This window comes from Schistocerca piceifrons, chromosome 7 (assembly GCF_021461385.2).
Source record: "Schistocerca piceifrons isolate TAMUIC-IGC-003096 chromosome 7, iqSchPice1.1, whole genome shotgun sequence".
Classification (NCBI taxonomy): domain Eukaryota; kingdom Metazoa; phylum Arthropoda; class Insecta; order Orthoptera; family Acrididae; genus Schistocerca; species Schistocerca piceifrons.
Window position 1 is genome coordinate 251,406,393 of NC_060144.1, and position 21,326 is coordinate 251,427,718.

General features: G+C 43.2%; 1 pseudogene; it reads right to left on the reverse strand.

Moving 5' to 3' along the window:
- LOC124805605 overlaps window positions 1–21,326 on the reverse strand; it is a 69,138-nt pseudogene that overhangs the window by 13,098 nt on the left and 34,714 nt on the right.

Genomic DNA, 21,326 nt, shown 5'->3' on the forward strand with positions numbered 1-21,326 from the left:
GCAGATTCCACACGATACCACAGTTCATCATGAGTAGTGACTGGCGTATTGTGACGAGCCAGCTGTTCCGCTACCACTGACCAGGCGTTTTCAGTTGGTGAGAAATCTGGAGAATGTGCTGGCCAGGGCAGCAGTCGAACATTTTCTGTATCCAGAAAGGCCCGTACAGGACCTGCAGCATGCGGTCGTTCATTATCCTGCTGAAATGTAGGGTTTCGCAGGGATCGAATGAAGGGTAGAGCCACGGGTCGTAACACATCTGAAATGTAAAATGTAACGTCCACTGTTCAAAGTGCCGTCAATGCGAAAAAGAGGTGACCGAGACATGTAACCAATGGCACCCCATACCATCACGCCGGGTGATACGCCAGTATGGCGATGTCGAATACTCGCTTCCAATGTGCGTTCTCCGCGATGTCTCCAAACACGGATGCGACCATCATGATGCTGTAAACAGAACCTGGATTCATCCGAAAAAATGACGTTTTGCCATTCGTGCACTCAGGTTCGTCGTTGAGTACACCATCGCAGGCGTTCCTGTCCGTGATGCAGCGTCAAGGTCTCCGAGCTGATAGTCCATGCTGCTGTAAACCTCGTCAAACTGTTCGTGCAGATGGTTATTGACTTGCAAACGTCCCCATCTGTTGACTCAGGGATCGAGACGTGGCTGCACGATCCGTTACAGCCATGCGGATAAGATGCTTGTCACCGCAATCGCGATAGGCTACAATCCGGCCTTTATCAAAGTCGGAAACGTGATGGTACGCATTTCTCCTCCTTACATGAGGCATCACAACAACGTTTCGCCAGGCAACGCCGGTCAACTGCTGTTTGTGTATGAAAAATCGGGTCGAAACTTTCCTCACGTCAGCACGTTATAGGTGTCGCCACCGGCGCCAACCTTGTGTGAATACTATGAAAAGCTTATCATTTGCATATCATAGCATCTTCTCCTGTCGGTGAAATTTCGCGTCTGTAACACGTCATCTTCGTGGTGTAGCAATTATAATGGCCAGTAGTGTATATACAAACTATTGTGTAAATTTCACTCGGATGAGGGAACAATAACTTCGCTTAATATCTATACACACGTTGTGCGCTCTAGTTCGAAGAGAATTACAGAAAAGACGTATTTTAGTGTGTTGTTGTTGTGGTCTTCAGTCCTGAGACTGGTTTGATGCAGCTCTCCATGCTACTCTATCCTGTGCAAGCTTCTTCATCTCCCAGTACCTACTGCAACCTACATCGTTCTGAATCTGCTTAGTGTATTCATCTCTTGGTCTCCCTCTACGATTTTTACCCTCCACGCTGCCCTCCAATGCTAAATTTGTGATCCCTTGATGCCTCAAAACATGTCCTACCAACCGATCCCTTCTTCTAGTCAAGTTGTGCCACAAACTTCTCTTCTCCCCAATTCTATTCAATACCTCCTCATTAGTTACGTGATCTACCCACCTTATCTTCAGCATTCTTCTGTAGCACCACATTTCGAAAGCTTCTGTTCTCTTCTTGTCCAAACTGGTTATCGTCCATGTTTCACTTCCATGCATGGCTACACTCCATACAAATACTTTCAGAAACGACTTCCTGACACTTAAATCTATACTCGATGCCTACATTTTATATCCTCTCTACTTCGACCATCATCAGTTATTTTACTCCCTAAATAGCAGAACTCCTTTACTACTTTAAGTGTCTCATTTCCTAATCTAATCCCCTCAGCATCACCCGATTTAATTTGACTACATTCCATTATCCTCGTTTTGCTTTTGTTGATGTTCATCTTATATCCTCCTTTCAAGACACTGTCCATTCCGTTCAACTGCTCTTCCAAGTCCTTTGCTGTCTCTGACAGAATTACAATGTCATCGGCAAACCTCAAAGTTTTTACTTCTTCTCCATGAATTTTAATACCTACTCCGAATTTTTCTTTTGTTTCCTTTACTGCTTGCTCAATATACAGATTGAATAACATCGGGGAGAGGCTACAACCCTGTCTCACTCCTTTCCCAACCACTGCTTCCCTTTCATGCCCCTCGACTCTTATAACTGCCATCTGGTTTCTGTACAAATTGTAAATAGCCTTTCGTTCCCTGTATTTTACCCCTGCCACCTTCAGAATTTGAAAGAGAGTATTCCAGTTAATGTTGTCAAAAGCTTTCTCTAAGTCTACAAATGCTAGAAACGTAGGTTTGCCTTTTCTTAATCTTTCTTCTAAGATAAGTCGTAAGGTTAGTATTGCCTCACGTGTTCCAACATTATTTTAGTGTATCCTTTGATAAAATTCTCTCGACATTCAAGCTGCGTCAAGTGATTTAAAATCCGTGTGATTTCGGCTGAGTGCTCGTCAATCATTGTCAACTGGTGACTGTTTTTACGTTGCCTCCACCGTTCTTATAAAGCAGCGCTGTCTTCTGTGGCGTCACTGGTTCCCCCTCCAACGTCCGCTTCAACCTATCGATGGCCGAGTCCCGCGAGCCATGCTTTCCTATAAACAGCCGACTTTATTGGGGGTGTTATCACAAAGTTGTGACAACACCCTTATGAAGCCAGCCTACAACTAAGCAGGACTTGGGACTCGGCCATCGGAAGGTTGAAGCGGGTGCGGCGGGCGTGCAACGAAAACATTACCTTTTATGGCGTTGGAGTGGCTACCAGTGGCGTCACAGAAGGCAGCGTGGCTATATAAGGACGATAGCAGGACATCATATAACGCCGGCCGAGGAGTATTCGGCCGAAAGCTAGTGGATTTTAAACTACTCTATGCAGCTGGAAGCTGCGAAACCATGCGTTCATATATTAACTGTATAATCACAAATTACAACCCGCTGTCGAATTATTGGGTTTTCTATGGGTAAATGAAATTTCTTAACAGACTTCAGTCTTAAAAATTACGTAACCATTGCACTCCTAGGTTGATTTTATGATCATATAGTACCAGAATTCGGCTTAAATTGAGGTAACCTGTTCAGTTACGCTGACTTTACGTACCATCATTTTTTTCCATTTGCTTGTGGAAATACACTGCTTTTTACAAAATAGGGAAAACGATGAAGACATCAGAAAGCTGAGAGAACAGAAGCTGGCATGAAAGCATACTATAGTTTATCACAGTAGTGTTTCACGAAATTACATGTTATGCTGCTAATCCTCTCGCTGTACAGCAAATATACCTGTATCCACTGGGTTTATTTAAGCCTTTGAACTCTTGTTCTCTGTTTCAGGACGTAACACTAAGCCACTACAGTCTCACCTCTCATGATCTTATGCAAAATTTCTGATCACGGTTAATCAGTGTTCAAGTGTCTAGGATAGAATAAGCCCAGTCGCACACGGCCTTGAGTAAGTGCATGTGTTACAATTCTTGGGCTGTATGCTCCTGACTTCGGATCTTCTCTAATATCAGAAAGTGCATTGTTCATAGGAGTACCAAATATATTTTATTTTTTCTAATCCATCAGACATTGATCTTTTGCGTGTTATTAGAACAACTAAAACGGTCCAGCGACCAAGTAGGTTACACGAAAACTGACCTCGACATTCGATTCAACCACAAGCAATGTGTCTCTTATTCTTCAGTTTCGTCCCTGACATGACAAATTTGTGACAAAATATAATCCTTAACCGTTGAGCCTGCTGTGACGTGTGTCCATAATGATGGGCACAGTAAGGACTTCAAACTCGTACCGACAATTTGTTCGGAATGTTTGGAATCGCGTAGCTCATTTATTACTCCTCATTTTCCAACCGTTCTTTAATAAATCGCTTTATTTCAATTGCATTGTAATTCTTGACTTCCATAGTGAACTGTCTGCTACACAACAATATTATTGGGAGGATGAAGTTTTGATTCGCTACCGTCGGATTGAAAGTTCCAGTGAATTATTTTGCCGTGACATTTACCGGTAATGCGACATAAGTAACTTACTTTCCAGTTTTGCCCTTATCATATACACAAATGTATCATTTTTAACTGCCTACGTGTTTTCCATTACTGCTAAGATTAGGATTCTTCTCAACTCTGTGATACAGGTCTACTGAAACGTTCGCTCTGTTTCTAAATCAAAGATATCCACTGTTTTGCAAATATTTACTTTGTCGGTTTTTTTGTGTGATTCACGTTTCCGCATTTGGTTTCTCTTTTCTGAATTATTTCCAGAGTTACTAAATGTATGGGAAATCAAAACCACCTCCTCTTCGCAGCGTCAGAAGAGGTTTGTGGGAGATAATTCCTAGAAAGTAACACTGCAATTCCTGATGCGAGAGCACTGCTTAACTTGCTTCCCGACACTTTCTTTAAATGACATTCTGAAGCAACTAAATAACAGCCGATGACCAAATCGAAATATCTCAATGCAGGTAATTTGTTTGATAAAAATTCGGCGTTTTAACTAATATTAGTTACTCTTAATATCCGCAATTTGGACTTTAATAGTTTCTCATTTACTTTCACCTTACAGTGGCTCACTATGGTATGATTTATTTAGGACCGATCCACCGTATTGGAAACTGGCTGTTTTATTCCACAACGTACCGCCTTTTAGCGATGTTTTGTTTTGACGGACAACGAATGTTAGTTCCGAAGTTCTGAGTATTTTTGCTCTAATGTTTTAGTTGCGTGAGTACAATATTTTAATATAGTCGTGTAAAAGTTGTTAATAGTTTTTTAAAAAATCAGGAAACAATTTCAGAAAATTTATCATATCAATGGATGGCTCAGGGTTGTTATTCCTTCTGTATATATTGTTATACAGAAGTTCACCTAAATCAGAGATTAATATAATGAAAACAGCAAGGAACTTAAAACTAAAACAGAACAAGTTTCTCTTACGCAGACAGCTTTAATAACAGAGTTTGAAATTTTTCGGGAAGCACACAAGTGGTTAACAATCTTCAGTTAGAATTTGATAAAGTGTGACAAAAGCAAGAACAGCTATCGGCCAAAGTTACAGAACTGTCACAGGAATTGCATAACGTTACAATAGGGCAAGCTAACGTGGTTAAGCAACAGCTTACACATGAGATGGAACAGTTCGCAATTAGCGGACGCTGTTGAGTTCAGTCTGCAGTCACCGAAGCTATAAATGACAGAGATTCTCAGAACAAAGAATTATCAAACGACTTATTGAAAATTCGGAAACAATTCGAAGAAGTATTGACAGACACAGAGCTTGCACACCAAGAATTTTTCAAACGTCTGCAACAGGTGCGTAAACAAATTGACGATATGCTTCAGTCTGACCAAGATTATCAGTCAGTAGGCTCCGAGAACATCTACACAAGCGAGAGAGTTAATCCATCTCGCATCCAACAAAATGCTGGTGTACATGAACATCGACATACTGACAATTCCCCATATAGCAGCGGCATGCAGGATCGTGTATCAGATTGTGCAACACTTCATATGGAGGAAAAACTTATTAAATATAGACAATTTCCAACTTTCAATCCAGAAAAGAAAACTATTCATCCCATCGTGTTTATAAAATCGTTTAAAGGAGTTTTACCCAGGATTTGGACAGAAAGACAGAAAATGAGTTACGTAAGTGGGTATATGGTAGGAGCGGACCTATGTGGAGTAGTGAGGCAATAGACACTTATCTTATGTACTCAGATTTTGAGCAGGCTTTTATCGACAAATATTGGTCTCCTGCAATACAGGAAAGGATAAGAAAGCAAACATATAACCCAGAACCATATAATTCAAGACTTGGAACACTCAGGAAATATTTTGAGCGATATCTCAACAAAACAAAATATTTGTCTGAACCAATTTCTTGCAAAGACTTGATTAGAGTATTAAAATCCAGATTTCCGATTGACATACAAACAAAATTGCTGCATGTCAACGACAATAACCTGAAAGAATTCTTGACAGCAGTCGATGCAGTTGATATGCTATTAGAGGATATTAAAGCTAGGTCCTACAATCCACATGAGATCAATGGTTTAAATGAAAGGAACTATAGCAATAGTAATCACAACAACAGCAGGCAACAACAATCAAATAGCGATAATGGGCAACAAGGACAGAGTTACGGATCAAATAGTAATTCTCGTCAGGATAATGGTAACAACCAGGGTTACAAATCCCATAACAACAGGAAACAGGGAAGAAGATATAATCCTGGATATCGTCAAAATCCCAGAACATCAGGTTGGAACCAGTCACACAATAACAACAATACTCCACACAATCACAACAATAACAGCAATAATTGGAGAGATTATTCCCCAATAATTACTGATGTTAGTGATGGACACAACTTACCTAACAATGGACAGGAAAACTAAAATCGACCAACTTTAGCCCCTAAAGGCTGGTCGGAACTTGTGAATGGGGTCGTGACAATAAAATAAAATTGATTAGATACAACCTTGCTGATATCAGAGAAGAATTGCTTGAAGGTGATAAAACTTGTAACTTGAAGCCACGAAGCATGCCACAAGGGGCTATAGAAGTTAATATTGAGGGTTTTAAATTCACAGCAATATTAGATACAGGCGCAAGTGTAAATGCTATCTCCACAGCTCTCATAAAGAGGTTACAGGAACGAGCAAATATACCGACCTTACCCGTGGCTAACTGCAAAATATTAGGTGCTGTAGGAGGACGCTCCAAGTCAGTGAAGCTACAGACAAGAATTAAAATGAATTTAGGTAATGGAGCCATTGATTGCACGTGCCTAATTGTCCCAAATCTTGTCGTAGGCTTAATTTTAGGACATGAATTACTGAGAGAGTTAAATGTAATTATTGATTTCGCCTCCAGTAAACTCATGTTGACTGTTGATGGTGTGCCTCTGACAGTTGATTTAATTCAAAAGCAGGAACTGCATGAACGCTACTGCCGTAGGATCGAAATTAAGCTGATAAAGAGAAGTTTCAGCAGGAAGATTTCTAACCCTCTAACCGAAAAATCAGTGTTAACTATAGGAGAACAGACTGATGTTAAAGTAACTGCAGCAAATGCCCTGATAGCTCAACAGAAGCATGAGTTGAAACAATTGTTGAGCAATTACACCATGGTATTTGATAAAAAACCGGGTGTTATCAAAAATTATGTGTGCCATTTAAATATTAGGCCACACAAAACTTATGTCACCGATATTACTCCATTCCATGGGCATTAAGATCTGCTGTTTAGTTATGGAACACAGTCTACAACCAGTTTAGGGAAAGAAGCGACGACATTTTCTGCTGCAATGTCCATCATTTTGGAGGACAACTCTCCGGCGCAATGGCGTACGTTTTATCTGATTTGTTCCATCGATGGGGCTGGATCGTGCAGTATCGCTCATCACTCTCCCCGGATTTAAGCCCTTTTGACTTAAACTTGATTCCTAAGGTGAAGGAAGCACTTCAAGACACTCGATTCAGAACGGTTTCAAAGATACTTTCTACAGCCTTGATATTTGGCGAGCTGCGCCGTTACTGATAGCGTACCATCTCCTTCCCCTCGAGAGTAACATACGTAAACTAGCAGTTGACTCACCGCTCTTGATCTCCTGTCCGTAGTGGATGAACTGCCTGCTACCGGCGCCTGCTGGAGAGTGGGCAAGAACCACGGGCAGCATCGTCTGTAAAAGAATACGGACACATATCAGATAAAATGCAGGCGAACACCTTGATTTGCAACACTGAACTTTGCCCTAAGGGAGTTGGACAACTATCAGAGACAAATTAAATAAAATTTTTATTGCCTTGTATTGTCACGGAGAAGGAAAAGTTCGTCTGCGTTCTTGTGGCGACGAACACGCTGAAGCCGTTTCTTGTTAGGCGGCGAGGAACCCTCCGTGCACACACCTTTGAGTACCCCAACTTGTGGGCGAGTGTGTGAGGACTACCAGCGGAGACGTCCAGTTGTGCAGCGAGCTGTTTGACTGAGTGTGTCCGCATGTTCCAATATTGCGGGAGTCACAGCTGTGTGCGGCCAACCGGTAAGCAGGAGATCGGACAGCTTTGCGCGACCTCGTGGATATGATGACAGACACCACGCCCAACGACACAACGTGCTTTTGTTCACTGCCGGAACTCCGTAGACTTTCTGCAACAGCCTGTCAATATCTGCATCAATACAAACTCAATGACAGCTATCTGCTTGGAACACAACTCTGTCACAGATGTCATTTTGAAGGCTACGTACAGCACTGCCACGTATCGGAAATTGATGAAACTATAGGAGCTGAAGCGTGAATATTTTACGAAGTCCCACTACAAATTCCATATTTTTCAATCGAAATTGGCCAAGGAAAAAAATGTGTTTCATTAATCATGTTGGGGTTGAAGCTCTTTTGTCCGTGTTTGCACTAAAAATACTTATGTTTTTGGATGGGGTCCTCCTTTAGCAAAACACCATTTGCTTTTTTACCCCAAACATGTTTCACTGCGATTGCACTGATGATGCAGAAACCGCAATGAAACATGTTTGGGATAAAAAACAAAATTGTGTTTTGCTAAAGGCTGACCTCATCCATAACATATGTATTGTGTTTCATTACTTATTTGACGTCCCTCATAGATAAACTGCATAAAAACCGTTTTCTACTTGTAAGCGATAGTGGGGTGAATATTTCCAGAGTTAATTAGACTAATGGAAAGTGACTCTGTGTACCTGATATAATTGAATCGTTGCGCTCCAAAATAATGAACTGGGATTGGTTCTTGCTTCCTGCTTTCAACTTCCAGCATAACTAGTTGCATAGCAGTTAATACTGGTATCAGACAAGGTGATTCTGAATTAACACTGTTTTTCGGTATAGTCTTGCATTAGGTGACAAAGAAGGTACTGTTTGGTAGTGGTTACGGTATTGGGGATGAAGAAATAGGAATCATTTGGTATGCTAACGATGCAGTCCTGCTGGCAAATAGTGGAGATTACCTTTATAAGCTTTTACATATATTTACCGTGGCAGCTAAAAACCTAAATGCCGTCATATCAGCTCAAAATATATGACCACACTTATGTAAACGATTAGACGCATGCTGGAGATGGAAGGAAAACTTATTCAACCGGTAATGAAATCTTTCAAACTCAACCGCCCAGCAGTTTAAATGTAAAAAAAAAAATTATAGAGCATGTAGCAAAAACAAACAATGTAGCAGGATGTTTAGATGCCACTATACGGACGGAAAAAGGCAATACCAAGAACGAGTTGTGCTACATAACTGAAAGTTGGTAGGCGTCTTTCTACTTCTGCAAGATCATGGCTATTGAAATTTCGCGGCAGTCGCATGTGAGTAGCGCTAGTAGCACCACGAAGTGGATGCAAATCAAGTTTTCTTTAAATACACGCTGTAACAGTCGTGAACGTTTTTTACCTTTGAGATAGGACGTGGTGAGTTATGTTAGTCAAGAATGCTTTTAAGGCGACAAAGACGCCATTATCAACACCTCACTGTGTTTGAACGAGATCGTGTAACAAGGGTACGAAAAGCTGGATGTTCATTTCATTGTAATTTCATTCTAACAAGCTGCTTGGTCACCGATGGTATCTGTTCTTTCGGACATGTCCGAAAGAACAGATACCATCTTAGTAAATATATAGTTAAGGCTCACCGGCCACTTGACCATCTTCTTCTTCTGTGCGAATGCACACACAGTACCCGAACTCTTACGGGAATCGGCAACGCGCCGCGAGTAATGAGTGTAATGGGCGGGGCACTACGAATGTAGTGCGGGACAGTATGTTGAGAATGTGGGTTTCGCGGGAGGCGTGCCACAGATAAATCCCTGCAGTCGCGCTATCCTCTGTGTCCTCGGTGGCTCAGACGGATAGAGCGTCTGCCATGTAAGCAGGAGATCCCGGGTCCGAGTCCTGGTCGCGGCACACTTTTTCATCTGTCCCCGTTGACGTATGTCAACGCCTATAAGCAGCTAAGGGGGTTCATTTCATTGTAATTTAATTTATTCCTTCTGCGACACTGCTGAAACACCTGACAGGTATATAACCACTGCACATGGATTGCTGGCAATGGTGGTTACGAGAATCTAAGGTTGCAAGAAGACTGGGCTCTGGACCGCCATGTGGCACCATCGAGAGAGACAATCATCGTGTTCGGCGTGGAGCTTTGGCACATAGTACTGCGTCTGCTGCAGCAATTTGAGCTGCAGCAGTTGGCACCACAGTGACGCAACGAACTGTTAAAAATCGATTATTTCAAGGGCCGATCCAGACGCCCTGTACCATGTATTCCATTCACCCCATTGCCACTTGCACCTTCAGTCGCATCAAGCAAGAGGTCATTGTAGGGCAGGCTGGAGGTCTTTTGCACTTTCTGATTAAAGCTGGTTCTGCATTGATGCCAGTGAGGGCCTTCTGTTGGTTACAAGGAGATTAGTTGAGGACATGTGACGAACCTGTCTGCTTCCTACACTTGACCGACACTTGGAGTTACAGTCTGTGGTGCGATTTCGAGTGACAGCAGAAGCACTCTTGTGGTTATTCCACCCACCCTGAATGCAAATTTGTTCGTCTTTCTGGTGACTCGACCTGTTGTGCTGCAATTCAGTAACAGCATTCCATGGGGTGTTTTCCAACAGGATAAAGCTGTCGTAATCCAACATGCTCTACAGAGTGTCGAAGCGTTTCCTTGGCCTACTTGATCGGCAGATCTGTCTCGAGCATGTACGGTACATCATCAGAGCAACGAAGTGTACTAAAATGGAACTCGATACCACAAATTGACATCTGGCACCTTTGCAACGTAATACATTTACGTTTGCATGTTTCTATTCAACATTCCTGTGGTTAACCGGTCATTAATGTACAAGCATTTCTCATTTGCAATGGCTAATGTTGAACTTACATTTACCAGTGATCTTGCAGTGTTACTCACTGAAATAGGGAAAAGTACTCCCGAGATTTCATTACTCAACATTAATTTTTTTTGGTGTTGACGTTTTTTCCGTCAGGTATTTGGAAAAACAAACATATAGGAAAATATGCAAAGGCACGAACGTACAAAACAATAGTGAGGCCAGTTTTGACATACACAGCTGAGACAAGACCTGAGCGATCAAAAACTACAATAGTTTTGAAAACCATGGAAATGAAACTTCTGCGAAGGCTTACAGGGAACACAATGAGAGGTAGAGAGAGAAGTTTAAGCATTAGAAAAGGATAAGTGGACTCCTTTAACGAACGAATACATAAGAGAAAGCGCGATTGGAACGAACACATAGTCAGTGTGAATGAATGGAACATTCCTAAAAGAAATACTGGCGGTTCAAGGGAAAGATGGAGTGACAACCTCAGAGTAGACTGAATAATACTGAAGGTAACATGTTCTAGCCAAAGAAGAATGGAAGAAGAAGATGAAGACGAAGAAGAGTTTGATACCTACGAAATTAAAAAAGAAACAGAATTAACTCAGTTTATTACATTACAGAGAATTATAGGTAGTTTGACAAATGTTGAGCAATGGTAAACTAATACCTTGGCAAGCCTGTACTTAGGACTTGAGATTTGATTTAAACAAATGCGAATCAGCAGAAAACAGTTCTATTTCCGGAGGTCGTACTTTCATTGTCGAAAAGTTGGTGTTTAAAGACAGAAATCGCTACAGAAGGGTATGCATTTGCATCTATGGGCGGAGTTGAAACAATTTTGGTCCTTAAACTGGAAGCAAGTTTTCAGAATGAAGCTTGAATTTACTGAATCTCAGTAAAAATGACTCTACTGTTCGTGTCGCTTTGGATCTCGCAATTTTAATTTACATGTGAAGAGTGAAATAACTGCAAAATTGGTTTCGTATCAAACCTCACATCTACGTCGAAGTTCGAATCAGCCGAAAAATTGTCTAAGTCCTAGGTCGCAGGCAGTAATGCCCCCGGATATCAAATCCCTTACGGTGTTCACATTGGCGGGTGAGCGGCGGCGGCACGCCGAGAGCACCACGAAAGAAGAAAATCAGAAGATGTGATGTACATGTACAGCCAACAAATGGTTACAGTTTCGGAAAAAATGGACGATTTATTCAAGAGAAAGAGCTCCACAAACTGAGCAAGTCATTAACGCTTTGGTCCATTTGTAGCTCTCATGCAAGCAGATATTCGGCTTCACATTGATTGATGACTTGTTGGATATCCAATTGGAGCATTACATAGTCAAAATCTCGAGCTGGTTTGAGGACCCTGCCCTTGATGCTGCAAGGTTTCTAAAATGGGGAGACGTCCAGTGACCCTGCCGGTCCGGGCAAGCACGAAGATACTAATTGCACAACACACTCCTGTTTTCACTCACTGCAGAAGATCTTGATGTAATTGTTGAGAATTTTCGGATATCCACCGTCGGTTGTTCGGTGAGTTTATGTACCCTGATAAATGCAGCCGTGCATCATGAGCTAAGTGCTCTCTTCAGCAACGTTCTCACCATTTATAGACCACCACAGCTATTAGCAGTACTGATAGGGTCGAGCAATAGTAACGTAATAAGACAGTCGATGCACTACCGTTACTCTGTGGGCCTTCACTTTAAGTCTGTGCATAGCTCTGTCAAAGTTGTTACTGCCAGCAGTCTGAAGTGCTAAATGACGAAACCATTTTCTTCGAGTCCTTTTCAGACTGCTTCGAACTCTTCTAGTTATTCTCAGTCAAAGGCGATATTCCCTCCGCCAAACTGTCGAAGCGCAATGTGGTAACTGAAGTCAACCTAAGGATGTGTTAGACCCCACGGAACGCTGAGACAGCAGTTGTTCGTGAATACCCTGCATCTTATGTTCCGGTTGCGAAATGTAGTGCAAGTAAACGATTCTTTTCTGTGGGGATATAATACCTCTCAGTGTAGCTCGTAGGATACCATATCGGTATCCTCACCGAGTCCGATATTAGAAGCTCGTTTCCAGTGGCTGTGAAATCGTAGAATTAAGCGACAACAGTCTGGGTGAGAGAGACATTGAAGTGAGGCACTAGGTGGCGAGTGGCCAGGTGACACGGTCAGGCTGCAGCCCAGAAGCGCAGAAAACATGTAATTTTGAAGAATAAAGGGTTTGACAGTGTTGACTGGAATACTCTCTTTCAAATTCTAAAGGTGGCAGGGGTAAAATTCAGGGAGTGAAAGGCTATTTGCAATTTGTAGAGAAACCAGATGGCAGTTATATGAGTCGAGGGACATGAAAGGGAAGCAGTGCTTTGGAAGGGAGTGACACAGGGTTGTAGCCTCTCCCCCATGTTATTCAATCTGTATATTGCGCAAGCAGTAAAGGAAACAAAAGAAAAATTCGGAGTAGGTATTAAAATCCATGAAGAAGAAATAAAAATTTCGAGGTTTGCCGATGACATTGTAATTCTGTCAGAGACAGCAAAGGACATGAAAGATCAGTTGCACGGAATGGACAGTGTCTCGAAGGGAGGATATAAGATGAACATCAACAAAAGCAAAACGAGGATAATGGAATGTAGTCAATCGAATTAAGTCGGGTGATGCTGAGGGAAGTAGATTAGGAAATGAGACGCTTAATGTAGTAAAGGAGTTTTGCTATTTGGGGAGCAAAATAACTGATGATGGTCGAAGTAGAGAGGATATAAAATGTAGACTGGCAATGGCAAGGAAGCGTTCCTCAAGAAGAGAAATTTGTTAACACCAAGTATAGATTTAAGAGTAAGGAAGTCGTTTCTGAAAGTATTTGTATGGAGTATAGCCATGTATGGAAGTGAAACATGGGCGATAAACAGTTTGGACAAGAAGAGAATAGAAGCTTTCGAAATGTGGTGCTACAGAAGAATGCTGAAGATTAGATGGGTAGATCATATAACTAATGAGGAGGTATTGAATAGGATTGGGGAGAAGAGGAGTTTATGGCACAACTTGATTAGAAGAAGGGATCGGTTTGTACGACATGTTCTGAGACATCAAGGTGCCCCCATTTAGTATTGGAGGGCAGCGTGAAGGGTAAAAATCGTAGAGGGAGACCAAGAGATGAATACACTAAACAGATTCAGAAGGATGTAGGTTGCAGTAGGTACTGGGAGATGAAGAAGCTTGCAGAGGATAGAGTAGCATGGAGCTCTGCACCCAACCAGTCTCAGAACAGAAGACCACAACAACAACAAAGGGTTTGAAAGTACTGAGATGTTTTTGAGTCATATTCGTGATTGAATATTTATGTCAAGTAATTTTGTGAAGCAAAATTGCGTGGACTCATGGTTTTGAATAGTTTCAACATCATGGAATGTTCCGGCATACACTAGTAGACATGGCAAACTAATTTCTTATACGTTGGTTTACAAAAGTTGAATATCAGAAATAGCCTTGAACAATTTCAGGTGAAGCAACTAAATAACTGAAATATTTGAAATAACTTAATGAAACGGACATATGGCTAAGCACGAACAGTGATATTGAACGTAGAAAGAATGATCATGGGCCACAAACTTGCTTTAAGTGTAGAAAGGTGCTATGGTTAGTTTCATGGATTGTATTAATTTAGAACAATCATTAAAATTAGGTCCCTACCTATATGCACTGTCCAGTCACGTTAATGTGACCACCTGTCAAAGTTGTGCCATCTGTCAAAAGCCTGAAAAACCCCTTTGCAGGTACCGACAGGGATGTGGAGTCTGGCCGACTTCAGCGTCGTGCCCAGCAGCGCTAGATTGATCTCTCTGTTGAGCATCCATGGCGCGAACAGGCCGAGCGAGGTTGTCCCACAGAATCTAAGTTGGATTTTAAGTCCAGGGAGTATGGTGGCAATGTGTTCTTCGAACGAAATACGTTCGCTTTGAGCTGTGTGACACGTGGCATTGTCCTATAGTAGATGATATCACTCTGAGGAAAACCAAACTGCATGTAGTGGTGAACATGGTCCCCAGAGGTAGATGTGTGCTTATGTTGATCCACTGTGCCTTCCAGACTGATGAGATCACCCAGGGAATGGCTGAAAACATTCCTCAGACCATAACGCTCCCTCCTCCGGACTAAACCGCTCGGACGATTGTTGTAGGGCGTTTTCTTTGTCCGATGGATCGTAAAACGTGATTCACCTGTAAAGGTCACATGTCTGACCTCCAGGTTGCGGTACTGACGTGCAAATTCCACCCTTTGTCATTGACGAACGGCAGTCAGCACGAGCGCATGAACCAGGCGCCTGCTACAGATGTCCGTACACAGCAGTGTTCACTGTTGCTCGACCCTTGGTTCATCTGGGCGATCGGTTATTCAACAATTGCACATCTAGAATGAGATTTTCACTCTGCAGCGGTGTGTCCGCTGATATCCTTTCTTCCAGGAGTGCTAGTTCTGAAAGATTCGCAGAAGAGCTTCTGTGAAGTTTGGAAGGTAGGAGACCAGGTACTGGCAGAACTGAAGCTGTGAGGAAGCGTCGTAAGTTGTGCTTGGGTACCTCAGATGGTAGAGTATTTGCCCGCGAAAGGCAAAGATCCCGAGTTCGAGTCTCGGTCCGGCACACAGTTTTAATCTGCCAGAGTGAAAATCTCATTCTGGAAACATCCCCTAGGATGTGGCTAAGCCATGTCTCTGCAATATCCTTTCTTTCAGGAGTGCTAGTTCCGCAAGGTTCGCAGGAGGGTTTCTGTAAAGTCTGGAAAGTAGGAGACGAGGTACTGGCCGAATTAAAGCTGTGGGGACAGGGCGTGAGTCGTGCTTAGGTAGCTCAGATCGTAGAGCACTTGCCTGCGAAAGGCAAAGCTCCCGAGTTCGAGTCTCGGTCCGGCACACAGTTTTAATCTGCCAGGGAGTTTCAATTGCAGATCTATTAGCCCGTACACAACTCAGCAACCATCGTTTACCTTTATCATCTGTGACCCGTGGTACACCACAGTTTCCTCGGCACCAGTTTCTGGTAGCGCCATTTTGCCATGATCGGTATAGTTTAACAATGGCGGCATGCCTACAGCATAGAGACTTAGCCGTTTCGGAACTGCTTCCACCCCTGGCCCCGAAGGCAATGATCATGTCCCTTTGGGCGTCAGATATATCGCTTCCGCCGCGCAATACGACTACTACGTTGTTGTGAGCGTTCCACCAACATGTTCTATGTACCCTCTACTGCTGGTGGTGCCACCCGCCGGCTGTGAGGGGTTAGCGCACATTGAAGTCGAATATAGGCGATGGTCACATTAATGTGGCTGGCAGTGTATATAGGATTCAGTGCATATGTCAGTCTAGATACACAGTTCAGTTAACAGCTGTCAGCATATCTGATATCTTTCTTCATCCATTTGCCAGAAATTTAAGTAAAGGCTTTACTTACTCACAGAAGTATATTGGGCGGGGGGGAGGTGTAGTTTACAAACTATATTTTTCTTGTTATTGATACAGCCTCCATATCCAATAACAAGGAAGGTCACAGTTCACTTGTTAATGATATCTACCTAATGTCCTTTGAATGGCGCGTATCTCGAACTTTTTACCTTATCAAGAAATTTAACGCTACTGATAACTTGTATGCTTACCTTGTTCAGTTCTGCTTCGTTGAAGCCACCAATCATGAACATGATATTGGCGCATATATCCTATGTGAAAGCTTCGTCACTGCACGTGAATTCCCCTACGAGTTGCATGAACTCACTGTTCGGGTTGAACTCATTCATTCCTATCATCTGAAGAAGCACCTGCAAACAACGGGTTACTCGTTTAGTCATAATTGTGGTGTCACCGCCAGACACCACACTTGCTAGGTGGTAGCCTTTAAATCGGCCGCGGTCCGGTAGTATACGTCGGACCCGCGTGTCGCCACTATCAGTGATTGCAGACCGAGCGCCGTCACACGGCAGGTCTAGAGAGACTTCCTGGCACTCCCCAGTTGTACAGCCGACTTTGCTGGCGATGGTTCACTGACAAATTACGCTCTCACTTGCCGAGATGATAGTTAGCATAGCACGTCATTTGCTACGACCTAGCAAGGCGCCATTATCATTTGCTATTTATCTTGTGATGCATGTACCGTCAGACCGATGTTCAACAATTATGGATTAAAGTTAAGTATTCCAACAGATACGTACTATTTTTGCTAGTCTCATATCCCTGACCTGTTCCAGACCTCACGCCAGCCTGCGTGAGCTTAAACGCGTGCCTTTCGGCTTCCTCCTAGTGGATTGGCTGTCTTGCCAGTCCACAACAATAATCTCATGGATTTAACACTTCACTTCTGCGATTACTCTTGACAGCAGTAACTTCGACAACAGAGAACCGAGACCTACGGAGTGGGAACGATCGATCTCATTATTAAATGGCTCTGAGCACTATGGGACTCAACTGCTAAGGTCATTAGTCCCCTAGAATTTAGAACTAGTTAAACCTAGCTAACCTAAGGACATCACAAACATCCATGCCCGAGGCAGGATTCGAACCTGCGACCGCAGCGGTCTTGCGGTTCCAGACTGCAGCACCTTTAACCGCACGGCCACTTCGGCCGGCGATCTCATTATGATGCACGAATCTTTTACACACGTTCTTGCCAGGTATCAATGCCTTTAAAGAAGTACTGTCCGAAGATAAAGGTGTACTTATCTTCGTGTTATTACACGTGATGTTTATTAAGAGTCATGTGACATTACTCCAGGATTTCAGGCTGACAGCCCTCATTAAAGAGGTATTAGTTATTGTGCATGAGTACTTCAGCACTGACTTATAGGTAAGCAATGTAAATATGAACTCTTAGGTTTTTTAACTGAAAAACAAAAGTCTATTGTTAGTTTTACGGAAAAACCATCTGCATTCCTACCTGTAAGATGCTTATGTGACTGCATAGTCCATGGCGGAAGATACCGACTCCCTGTACTGTTCCGTTCTCGTATGGATAACTCCGATTTCTGTCGGAAAAGATATTCATCACGGACTGCTTCATTACCGTGCTTCGACGGCGCGGCGCATGTTTGAAACAGCCGTACGCCTATTTGACGGTATATCTGGACCCGACCATAGACCTGATATAACGTGATTCAGTGACCAGGTGACATGTTTCCATTAATCCACGCTGCAGTCTCGATTATCCTTACGATCGTAATTCACGATGCCGTTGGGTCAACAAGTGAACACGTATGGATCTTCTACTGCTGCGTCACGCGTTCAACAGTATGTACTGAGCGGTGTACACTAGACAACTTGTGCCTGTACCAGTATATTTGCCACAGATCGCCCGCTATGCACAGTTACAGAGCGGAAAAGCTACCGACCTCGATGTCCTGTGATGGGGCGTGGATGTCCAACTCCTTGTCGTGCAGTCGTGGATTAATCGTCTTTCAACCATTTTACATACACTGAGGTGACAAAAGTCAAGGAATACCTCTCAGCATCACGTCAATATTGGACCATGCTGCGTCTATAGCCGTCCTTAACCGCGAAAGTGTTGCCGGTGCAGGATTTTGTGCATAAACTGGCCTCTCGACTATGTCCCATAGATGTTCGATGGGATTCACGTCGGGCGATCCGGGTGGCCAAAGCATTCGCTTGAGTTGTCCAGGATGTTCTTCAAAAGTCGCAAACATTTGTGGCCCTGTGATACGGCGTATTGTCATCAATAACAATTTCATCGTCGTTTTGGATCACGAAGTACATGGATGGCTGCAAATGGTCTCCAAGTAGCCGAATATTACCATTTCCAGTCAATGATCGCTTCAGTTGGACCAGAGGACCAGTTCATTCTATGTAAACACAGCCCACACAATTACTGACCAACCACAAGCTTGCACGTTGCCTTGTTGACATTTGGCTCCATAGATTGGTGGTGTCTGCGCCACACTTGAACCCCAACATCTGCTTTTACCAACTGAAGTCGGGAGCCATCTGACCAGACCACGGTTTTCCAATCGTCTAGTGCGAAATCGATATCGTCACAAGCCCAAGAAAGGCGCTGCAGGCGATGTCGTGCTATTACGAAAGGTATCGCATCTGTCTGTTGTCATAGCCCAATAACGTCAAACTGTCCTAAGGGATACGTTTTCCACATTGTTTTCTGCGATTATTTCACGCACTGTTGCTCGTCTGTTAGCACTGACAGCTCAACGCAAATGCCGCTGCTCTCGATAGTTAAGTGAATGCAGTCGGTCACTGTGTTTTCCATGTTGAAAGATTGTCTGAAATTTGGTATCCTCAGCACACTTTTGACACTGTGGATCTGGGCACATTAAATTCCTCAACATTTCTGAAATGGAATGACCCTTGCGTGTAGCTCCAACTACCATTCCGGGTTCAAAGTCTGTTAATTCCTGTCGTAATACCATAAGCAAGTTGGAAAACTTTCCACTTGAATCACGTGAGTATAAATGACAGCTCCGCCAATGCACTCCCCTTCTATATCTTGTGTAAGCGATATTACCGCCATCTGTACATGTAAGCATCGCTATCCCATTAACTTCGTCAGCTTAGTGTAGATATTCACGACAGTAGCACACGAACAAGCTTAGCTGTTTCCGAGATGTTCTTTACCAGGAAATGGACCGTAACAATTTCCCTTTTGTCAAAATAGCTTGTTTCCGTATGTTTCCTCATTTGCTGGAGTAACATCGCTGGAATAATTTCCGATTCGTCTTTGCTTCCCTTACATACTTTCCTTACCCCGCCATGCTTCCGCAGGACCACCAGATGGTATTCATACTCGTGATGGGCAATTGTCACGATGTCTTGGCTAGCGAGCTGAGAAATTCGTACTAGCGATAAATGTGAATTTATCAGGTGATTATAATTAAAGTGCAGTTACTCACGGAGGTCTAGTGAAGGCTGTAATTATCGTATGGCGGCGATGGCTTGGTTGATATGCCAATGCGTTAATGTGGAACCGATTTACGCTGGAAACAAAACAGTTACAATTTTGGCCACCAGGTGCAAATCTGGGGATGTACAGCCTCTGTTCGACGCCTCCGGTGCTCATATTGAACAACTTTAGGAAACGGTTAAGAGTACAAGCGAATTATACCTTCCTTAGCTGTCTGACTTTCTCTGCCAGCGTTCCATTCCTTATCCATTGCACATGAAAACATTTGCATAAGTCTTTCTTGTAGTCAGAGCGCCTGATCTGCAACTGCTGGCCAAAATTGAACCTAAATGTTTTCCAGCATAAATCGGTTCTGTGTCAACGCGTTAGAATATCTACCACGTTTAGCTGTCATACAGTAATTACAGCCCACACTGGACCTCTGTAAGTAGCACTCCGTCTTCAGGCGACGAGTGGCCTACTGGGACCATCCGACTGCCGTGTCATCCGCAGAGGAGGATGCGGATAGGAGGGGTGTGGGTCAGCACACCGCTCTCCCGGTCGTTATGATGGTATGCTTGACCGAAGCCGCTACTAGTCGGTCGAGTAGCTCCTCAATTGGCATCACGAGGCTGAGTGCACTCCGAAAACGCAACAGCGCATGGCGGCCTGGATGGTGACCTATCCAAGTGCCGACCAAGCCCGACAGCGCTTAACTTCGGTGATCTCACGGGAACCGGTGTATCCACTGCGGCAAGGCCGTTGCCTACCTCTGTAAGTAGCTGAACCATAATTATAGCCATCCGTTAGTTGTAAATTCTTCCTCAAGTGCGAAAACTCGAATTTATCCAATAAATGCTGTTCCACAGGAAATTTTATCCGGTGAACTATTTTACCATAGATAGCTTGAAACAACCTTATTTTCTACGTATAAATATCTAAAATACTCGTATAAGCAATTTTCGATTTCTGATATTGCGCATCATCTGGGAAGCCCAGTTGGAAAAGATGACGTGCGTAACAACGTTTTTGCGGAATAAAAAGTAACTAACGCAAAGTCGTATCCGTGCACTCGATGCTCTGGTGCCACACCAGTTATGAGCGGTCAACGATCCGTAAAGGCACTCGCCGCGTAAACCTATGACTCAGTTGTGATACTACCATCTTAGATGAAAGACGCGGGTACGTTTGTCTGCTAGTTAAACTGCGGTTGCGTCATGTATAGGTAGGGGTCGGGCCTGAACTGCGAGTGCCTCATTTACGACACTGACAATATCAACAAGTCATTGCGCGGTAACCATTACCGAATGCTTTCTGCTGTGTGATCCTCATTGTTTTCTTATTTTTGTAATTCTACTTTGTTAGCGCTCGCGGCGTAATGAAAACTTATAGTGTCCGAACTGTCCGCCATAGCGATCGGGAAAGAAAACCTGTCAACGTATTTCGAACTCACGGAGAGTCTTCCCCAACGTCCGAATAGAGTTTTTTTCGGTTCTATTTCTACACCACTTACACTGTCGATTATAGAGGGTGACAATAATTGAACTATATGAAAATAAAACGTAAATTAGTTACAAACTACTGCGTGCACACACTTTATTCAACACGTCACTACAGGTGTTGGGATTTCAGTAACGAAATGTTTGGTATGCATGCCATCATTGGCAATGATG